The 9,369-nt window shown below is 30.0% G+C and overlaps 1 long non-coding RNA gene across 2 annotated transcripts; it reads left to right on the forward strand.

Annotated features, from left to right (window-relative positions):
• The first annotated feature begins 529 nt into the window (after window positions 1–529).
• LOC111028049 lies at window positions 530–8,183 on the forward strand. Of its 2 annotated transcripts, none has more exons than XR_002603872.1 (3): window positions 530–657; window positions 6,208–6,314; window positions 8,043–8,183. It is a non-coding gene; the product is annotated as an uncharacterized LOC111028049 (long non-coding RNA). The 2 variants fall into 2 exon arrangements; XR_002603873.1 differs by lacking the exon at window positions 530–657 and adding an exon at window positions 1,056–1,297.
• The last annotated feature ends 1,186 nt before the right edge of the window (window positions 8,184–9,369 follow it).

Below are 9,369 nucleotides of genomic sequence, written 5' to 3' on the forward strand. Positions count from 1 at the left end.
CACTTTGTCAAACATTTAAAATAAAATATCTAACAAACTATCCAATAATTTCTAAATTATAGTAGTTCGGAGAAAGATGAGCATCTTATAATGATCTTAAACATAGAAACATACTAAATTCATTTATTTTTTATCTAAGCTAAATAATGTTTGTTGGTCTTATTTTTAAATAAATCTATAGCGTTTTTACTCTTTTTTTTTGGTCCAAGACAAAATCACTGACTTTATGGTTTATTCTCACACTGTTTGTCTGTGACTGGAGACTAAACTAATCATTTCAACTAATTATTTAGTAGAATCTCGACATATTTTAAATTTTGTACAAAACATATTTTTGAAAAAAAAAATATAATCCTTGGCTCGGGCCACGTCGGTCAGCTATAAATACATGACGTACAAAATATAATGCACACATGTTGTGCAACATGCGCACATAAGACACAACTTGCTATCGAATGTCGTAACACAACAATATCGTGTTGTATTTTAGAGATCCGACCGCGGTAACCCGTAGTCGGACGACCGTCAACGTAACGCACACGCGTCACACGCTCGCACACCGTCGTAATATATGACATTAACAGCAGTAGTAGCAGTAGGTGTAATGTGTGACAGCGTTTCCGCTCTCGGAGAGAGAATGCAAATTCGTTGGAAACGGTTTGTTATATAATAATAATAATAATAATAATAACACGTATTATAATCGCGTTCGGCCCGACCGCAGTCGGACTAAACGGATTATGCCGCCTCGGTGTCGCCAGCGAACCGCTCATCTCGCGGCGGCGGTGTCAGTCATCGGGTCGTAATTTCCGAGATTTTCTGACGGTTTTAATATTATAAATGCGTTCGAAACACGACCACCGGCGGCGGCGCTCGGGGTTTCGCCGTTCCAAATCCTGCCCAGTAAACGTGATCGCGGTACGAAACGACACCGTGACGTCGTATTATACATACATTAAGTGTATAATACCGTATATACCGTACACAGTGTATATAATACATACGTATATATATATATATATATATATATATATATACGTATATATACCTATATACTATATATACCGACATCCTTGGTCGCCATGATATACTGCGGGACGGTCCGCGAACGGTGTAACGACGTTTATTGATTTATATATTTTTATTCATAATAATATTGTGAACGTGTGGACGGGTACCGAACACGATTTTCGATTACCCGGGTGATTTTTTTTTTAATAAAAGGAAACAAAATATATCGATTTATTTTCCGGACGCTCTTTCATGTTGTACCACCGGTCATCAGGCAATGATGTAGGTAAGAGTATGATACGTAATATAATGCGTGCTACCGAAGGCAAAACGCTCAATTTATTTTAGTTTTTCTCTTTTCGTTCGAAAACTTATGCGACACCTGAAGTCGCTTCATTTATTTGTCAACGCGTTTTTTTTTAAATTTTATTATATAATATCGAGCAAATTTTTATTAACTTGTATTTCGAGCTGCTGTAATACGCAGAACTGTGATGAGAAAACTCAGTGTGCATGGATTTTTAAACCACTTATAATAAGATATAAGCTTTTGTAATATTGATCGACGTCTGATATTTATACTTTGGTCTATGTAATATTTTACAAAAGAAGATTCACGACCAGCACACACTCAAAACCATCATTGCTAGACACTCGAAATATTTATGGTACCACCGTATCACGACAATATTAGAGGTTTGCAGTAAAACGGAGCAACTCTCATTTTAAATAGAGGCTCACACCGTGGGTTGTCAGTCCACCACGAAAAACGAATGGTATTTTGTTTACATAGGGTCGCCATTGATTACTGTATAAGTAAAATAGTTACGACGATTGAGTATCGTTTTAGATATTATTTTTTACATGGCGTCTAAATAGTAAATTGTGTTAAAAAATCTGTGCAGATTACGGATTTTAAGACGAGGTTAACATTGATGGGCATTTAACTTGTCACGGGCGACGCCGTGCAAGACCAACATGTATTGTACAACTACTCAAAAAACCCACGTTTGGACTTTAGTCGTCGTTTAAGTTTCTTCAAAAAAAAAAAAAAAAAATGAAAAACAGAGTAAAACAGAGTAAAACGTTACGATAACAACGAAAAAAAAAGTCCTCATACCGACATCGAAGACGTGGTCAAACTACAGTCCACGAGCGTATGAAACGTTTAAACGAAATGCCGGTGGACAACGTTTTTCCGTCGATACTATCGATTGTCGTTATGGTATAATATAATCATATATTCCACGATTAATAATTACCCTAGTTTGAAACTGCATCGACACACACACGGCGCGGAGACCACACGCACGCACACACACACACACACACACACACACACACACACACACACNAAGACGGAGACAACACATGCGGGTGTGGCGCCCGCTTAAGGCATTTTATTCACACGCACACACACACACACACACACACACACACACACACACACACACACCGCGTCGGCATTAATTAATATAAACGGGTGCGTGTATACCTAGTATGGTATGGTCGAACAATAATGCAATTTCCGATGATTTGATTTACGATTATTATAGTACGCGTCGCTGTATGTAAATACGCGATTTTGGCCGGCCATCTGTACAATATACATATTATTATGTAAAACACACACACACACGCAGTCCCATAATATATATATGTATACATTACATTATGGTTTGGAACCGGGTTCGGTGAATATTTACTAATTTGAAGTGGCCGAATTATGGAATCCAAACTATACACTGTGCGGCATACGCAATGTGCGGTGTGCACTTCGCCGCGTCGACACTGCATTAGTAAAACATTCAAGGACCTCACTGAACATAATATGTGTCGGACACGAATTCTGAGTATCGCATGTGCGCGCGCAGCATATACGTTATGCGGATACACTGCACGCACAATACACTTCCGTAAAATAATATTATTTATCATCGTACGCTGATATTTATTACTATTATTGTTGTATCGTTAAACCAGAATAACGATTTACACTGCACAGTACTGGAGACGATTACGGAGTGAACAAAAAGTGTGAACGCCATGTTTAACACTATGACAACAAATCCATCTGATAACACCGCCAACGACACTGCGAAATAATAGTGCTTTGGGATGAAATTACTCATCAAATGCGTTTCATATTATTATTATTATAATTTATGATGTACTGTGTAAACAATGTGCAGAGTATAGCGGTCAAAGAGTACTCGAAATTGGATCTCGTCGATACAATAACCATAATGTAGTATTATATTTATTATATTTCCTCGAGGCGTTCGTGCCTCGTCCCGATTTTCAGCTGTGATATAAATTGATTTTCAACACGATTTTCTTATTAAAAATTGACTTGAATGAAATTCCATACATAATTCTATTTTTTTTTTTATTATTATTCAAAATAGAAAAAAATCTATACCCTGTATTTTTATGTAAAAGAAGGAAATGTGTTGAAAAAAATAATAACAAATCGTGGGGGCGTGGTGGGAGGGATTTTGTTCAGATCTCTTCCACCACTTCACAATTGTCTTCAAAGAAACGAACTAGGGTTTTAAATTATTATTTTATTTTTTTAATTTTGTGGGGAGAAGATCGCGTGGTCAATTCAGTTTGAAATGCCGAAAAGGATCGTCTGGTATCAGGTTAGAGGCGAGATTGGACATGTATTAGGGTTTGTATGGTTGTGGACATTTTTGTAAAATATTGTGCATAGTGACAGGCATAGTGACAGGCATATGATATAATGTATGTAGCATACATAACCTATGTTGAACACGTGCTGTAGAGTGTTGTTACTAAGGTTAAAAGTAGAGTTTATGGATTGGAATCATTGATTTCAATTTTGTTAGACTTCCAAAGTTTAATTTCATAGGTCATTGAAGGAAAAACCAATTGATAACAATTATAATTTTGATTTCTAAAGAGAATTTAGAACGAAGATGTTTCTTAGATTGATAGATTTGTTGTTTAATAATATTATTTTAGATTTGATGGGAGTTTCTTAGAGTAATACCTTGTCAATATAGACCGAGTTCTGTATAAGATTTTTTTATTATAGGGAGCTATTATTTTCCCTAAGATAAAAGTAATGAAAGTCGATTTATTTCCTTTGATTTTTATTCTCTATAATAAACCTCTAGGTACTATCCTTGTAGATTTGTAAAGGCGATTTCCAAGATTTTTGTAGTTGTTAGGTTTATACGAGTACGAGGAGAAGTTATAGCTATGTCGTTAGAAGTAGTGGCTAAGCTAATGGTATTAAAGTAAGGCAGGTCAGCAGTATACATTTTATATTATGAGGTACAAGGAGTAACTATTTTGGATTGTGTAACGCTTGCCTTTATGAAGAGGATACAGGAGTATTTATCTTCGCACCTTAACTTCTACAAAGGTACGAAGGGTAAGGAGTTAGATATTTGTTTTTGCAAAAGCTCTACTTTCAGTCGAGCTCCACGAACAAAATGACTGAGCCATGTTAAGAAATACCGCTGATCAACACTTTTTTTGTTCCATAAAATATGAAAGATTTTATCGATGATAAGTCTCATCACTTTTTTGTTGATTCCTTTAAACTAGAACATAAAGTGTTAAATTGGTAGCAACGAGTATGAAACTCAGTGATTGTGTTTGAAGTAGAATGTTCACAACGTCCTGGTTGTGTATACTTGGTCAAACGGTTCCGAGACATACACGAATCAATTTTGTGAGATGAAGTTTTTGGTCATATTTTATGATTATAATAATAATACTTATTTCATAAGCCGTTTAAATTGATATTGGAGTTATATTCAAACAATAGACGAAGCGCACGATTTTTGCAAGCGCTGTACACGGGATTTCGTTATAATTATTCGAGATATGTAAAATTTAGAATTTCCATGAGTTGGCGTCATAGTAAATTGTTGATAACATAATCGTTAAGTCTATCGCAATAAAACAGTAAGTGCGGGTCGCCAGCACAAGTATGAATTTACTCATTAACGACTAACTATGTAATTGTACGTTTCACCAGGATTGATAGAACGATGCAGCTCCTCCATAACGATTCGTCACTTAGCAAATTCGAACAATTTTTATTTTTATTTTTAATCTCGTTATAAAATAAAAAAAAATCAGTAAAGTACTTAAATGTATTAATAAAAAGAAAGAAAGAAAGAACTATTAACCAACGATGTTTTAGGACGACGGTCACCACGACAGTGATATATTATTTGTATTAAAAAATCTTCTCTTGATCGATTCAAATTATATTAATAATACTAATAAATATAATAAATATAATATTATAATATATAGGTGTATTATCATATTATTATACAATGCATAATGTGATTAACCATTAAACTAACAGCGCGTTAAAGTTATCACATTATAGAGTGTACTTAGTACTAACGCACTATTATTAGGTTAGATCCACGATAAACAATAAACTACGAGCGCACGTGTACCTACCTACCTAATTAGTGAAAAAGTGTGCTTCCTAATAACATGCACTCGGTAATCACATATCGTCGGCATATAATTATTTTGTATTTTTTTGAAAGAAAACAGAAATTTAATTGGGAAGTTAGCTGCTGTTGTACGCATTTACAGTTTAGATCCATGTTTTTTTCTAAATATTCACGTATATAATGAACCCCGAAGCCCAGTAAATTGACATAAATTAACATTTTTCATTTTAAATAGCATAATATTAATACTTAAAATGTATTAAATAGAATGTAAAATTTCGTTTATTTTAGTTGCATCATTTAAACATAAAAAAATTCAAAATACAAAAGAAAAACGTGTTTTAGGTTTTAGTTAGAATCTTGCATTAATAAACGATGATAATACTATAACACGTTTAACCATTTTTTTTTTATTATTAATGATTATTTGAACTGAATCTATGTATAACAACAAGGTACTCGAACAATATTAATTCTAAACTGTTTAATATGATCAATATGATTTAATGATTTTCAATTTTAGAAATAACTGAACAAATGTTATGTCTTAAAACAAATACAATTTTTATTTAAAAAAATTAAATAACAGATAATATTTGTTTTGTTATATTAAAACATTCAAAACAGTTATTTAATGACTACAGAAACAAATTAATGAAAACTATGAAGTGCAAACTGCGGTTGAATTGGAAAAATAAAGTTGAGGAATGCAAACATTAAATCATGATTTTTGTTCCTATAGAGCTAACCTGAAGACATCTTATGGATTGGTGTGTCATATTTGAGCAAACGCCGAAGGAATCAATCGATCAATTAAGAAAAAAAAGAAAACCTACCCTCAAATCTCAAGTATTGCATATATCAACAATGTTATATAGTGACTAACTTTCAAAATAAATAAATGAACGAAAGTATATTCGTGTATTGAACTCTTGAAAAGGTAGATGATATAGGTTAAACAGTAGAGTGGATAAGCGTTCTGAAAAAATATACTCTATAACGTTGTAATATTTAAAAACTGAAAATGACGAATATGAAAGTGTGTTGGGTTTGACATGTGAGTGTGTATGACAAACAGGTAACGGGAGGGCGCAGTAGGAATATATCATAATTTTCTCGGTAAAAATTCTCTCGGAATAATAATATTGTACTGTTTTGTACATATTATATTAAGTTTCTTTTTTCAAATTAAAACCACCAAAAAGCAGATGATTTTTCGATAGTTTAAATGCAGGTATGTAAAGTGAATATTTGACAACAATATTATGACCGTTATGCATATTAAAAAATAAATAATAATAATAAACGCAATACAAAAATGGGAGTTTTCATTATTGATTGATAACCAAAAAATAACAAAGAAAAATAACTACCAAAAAAAAAAACTGTTTGAAAGCCACACGTTCAGAAATTGTATGTTGAGGACCTTTTTTAAGTTGAAAATAACTGTTTTAGCTATATTTTGAATAGTTAAAAAGCCAAATGATCAACAAAAAAGGATAACATGTTGAAAATACATAATATATTATACGATAGCATATTCATTTTTTAAACACAACGCTTATGAATAAAAGTTGATATTATTATAGCTTTAGAAATCTTTATGTTTATGATTTAAAAACTTTTATGAATTTATTTTTATAAGTTGTATCGATGACAAAAACAAAGGTAAAGCATCTTAATTGATATGAATATTTGGCTTCTAATCTTTAATTGTAACCTTCTCGAATTCACGAAAAAATATATTTTTATATTTAATTTATTTATTATTAAAACGTAATTAACAGTGGTATTAAATTACATTTTTTTTTGGAAAATCACATAAACCATTAAACCGAGCGCTGTGAAAAACTGCGATCTTCTTAAATTTACACTGTCAGAAAGTCTATCGTCCAAGTATGACTTTAGTAACAGCCTAAAATGTGTACTACGGTTGTTTTACGTCAACAATAAACTCTGAAATAAATATAAAATACCATAATATTTAAAGTTCCTATACTTATTTTGTTAAATCAATATAATATTTTTTGAATAAGTAGTATTACACAACTACAAAATCACTCTCCATAAAAACCAGTCCAAATATATGTCTATGTATGCAGACTAATGCGCTTAAATTATTTTATTACATTTATAGCTTAAACAACAAAATATTATTAATGATAACTACTGGATGTCGTATATTTAAATCTGTCGATGCTCGACGGAATATTTTATTCTAAACAAATTAGTTCACCCATTCAGGAAAAAATACACATTTTCAATTTTTTTTCACATTAAAATATATTTGTACATAAATCTAATTTATGACAAACGGATTGCTGAAGAAAAAATTGACCATGCACTTTTGTGTAGTATTCGTGATTATTTAATACACCAATATTGAGGGAATGCTCAAGTATACATAATTAAATTACTATTTTATTATCTTCGATACCTATTAAATACGCTAATGCTTAACATGCTCCATGAAAGCTATAATTTTTTAACACTAATAGTAGTGCTTATAGTGCTGAAATACCTAAACTTCTCAAATATTTGTGTTACACTTAATTGTTTATTGAAAATATTTTTTAGATGCTGTCAAAAAGAAAAAGAAATTTAAACATTCCTTTCAAAATGAAAAAATGAAATGGAGGATATCATCAAATAAGTTGAAGACCCATTTAATTTAAAAATAATTTCTGATAAGAATTTATCAACTTAACTTTCTTTTTTTAAATAGTTGAAAAATTGATTTTATTTGTTTTGATTTATAATGTTATAAAATTTTCACAAGCAGGAATTAAATTCAATCATATTTTGTCTTAAAAATTTTTAGTTCATAAATTATAATGTTATTTTTCAGGACTATTAAAAAAAAAGTAAATATCTTTCTATTCATATTATTAATTTGTTTTGTTTAGATATATATTATATGTTAAGTTTTGGTTTTATTTCAATATTCAGGGAATTATTTTTTTTTTTTGTTTTAAATATGTAATACAATATATATTTTTCACATGAGCTATTATAAAATTAAAAAATGTTGTTTATCATATTATGATTTGATTTGATTTGATTTGATTTGATTATTATTTCAATTAAATCATGTATAATTATAAATATATTTTTATTACTACAAAAATATATTATCAATAGGTAGTAATTTTCATACATTTATAGATACCAACCATTTTTTTATGAAAATAAATAGTTTCACTCACTTATATGTGTTATATACCTTCAATTTATTTTACCTAATATTTTGTCTATGTATGATATAATAGTTAAAATTTTATATAATTACATATATAATAAAATTATTAAAAATAGTATTATATATAAAACAATTATATATCATAATCTACTTCAGCTGTGATATTAAAAAAAAATGTTTTTATATTTTAATTACTTTTGAATAATAGTTATTGTTGATTATAAATTATACACTCTTAATTGTATTATTTTTAATTTTTAATGATAATGAGTCGATAATAAAAATGAAATATTTGTTCAGAAATATTAATCACAAAACTCCAAATGGTTCAAACTTAAATTATTAAAAATTGATAAAATATTTGAAAATGTTAAATCAATAAAAATGTAATATTTATTTATCATCAAGATTTTTTTCAAATATTTACTGTACCTAAAATATATATATATGTATGTTGTGTGGGTATATATAGTTCGATTGGGTCCATTTTTACTGCGTTATTATGTTTTTTATTTTATTAACCTAGAATATTTATAAAACGTTGATTTTTCAATAATTTAATTATGACATACTTTTATAAACACCGGGTGAACGGCATTTTTTAGTTTACATTTTTTAATTAGAGTTAAAACAAAATATTATTATTACGATTGTGCTTTCAGTTATGTCGTGTGCTCGAATTAATTAGATACAAAATAATTAAAT

This window comes from Myzus persicae, unplaced genomic scaffold, assembly GCF_001856785.1.
Source record: "Myzus persicae strain clone G006 unplaced genomic scaffold, MPER_G0061.0, whole genome shotgun sequence".
NCBI classification, from domain to species: domain Eukaryota; kingdom Metazoa; phylum Arthropoda; class Insecta; order Hemiptera; family Aphididae; genus Myzus; species Myzus persicae.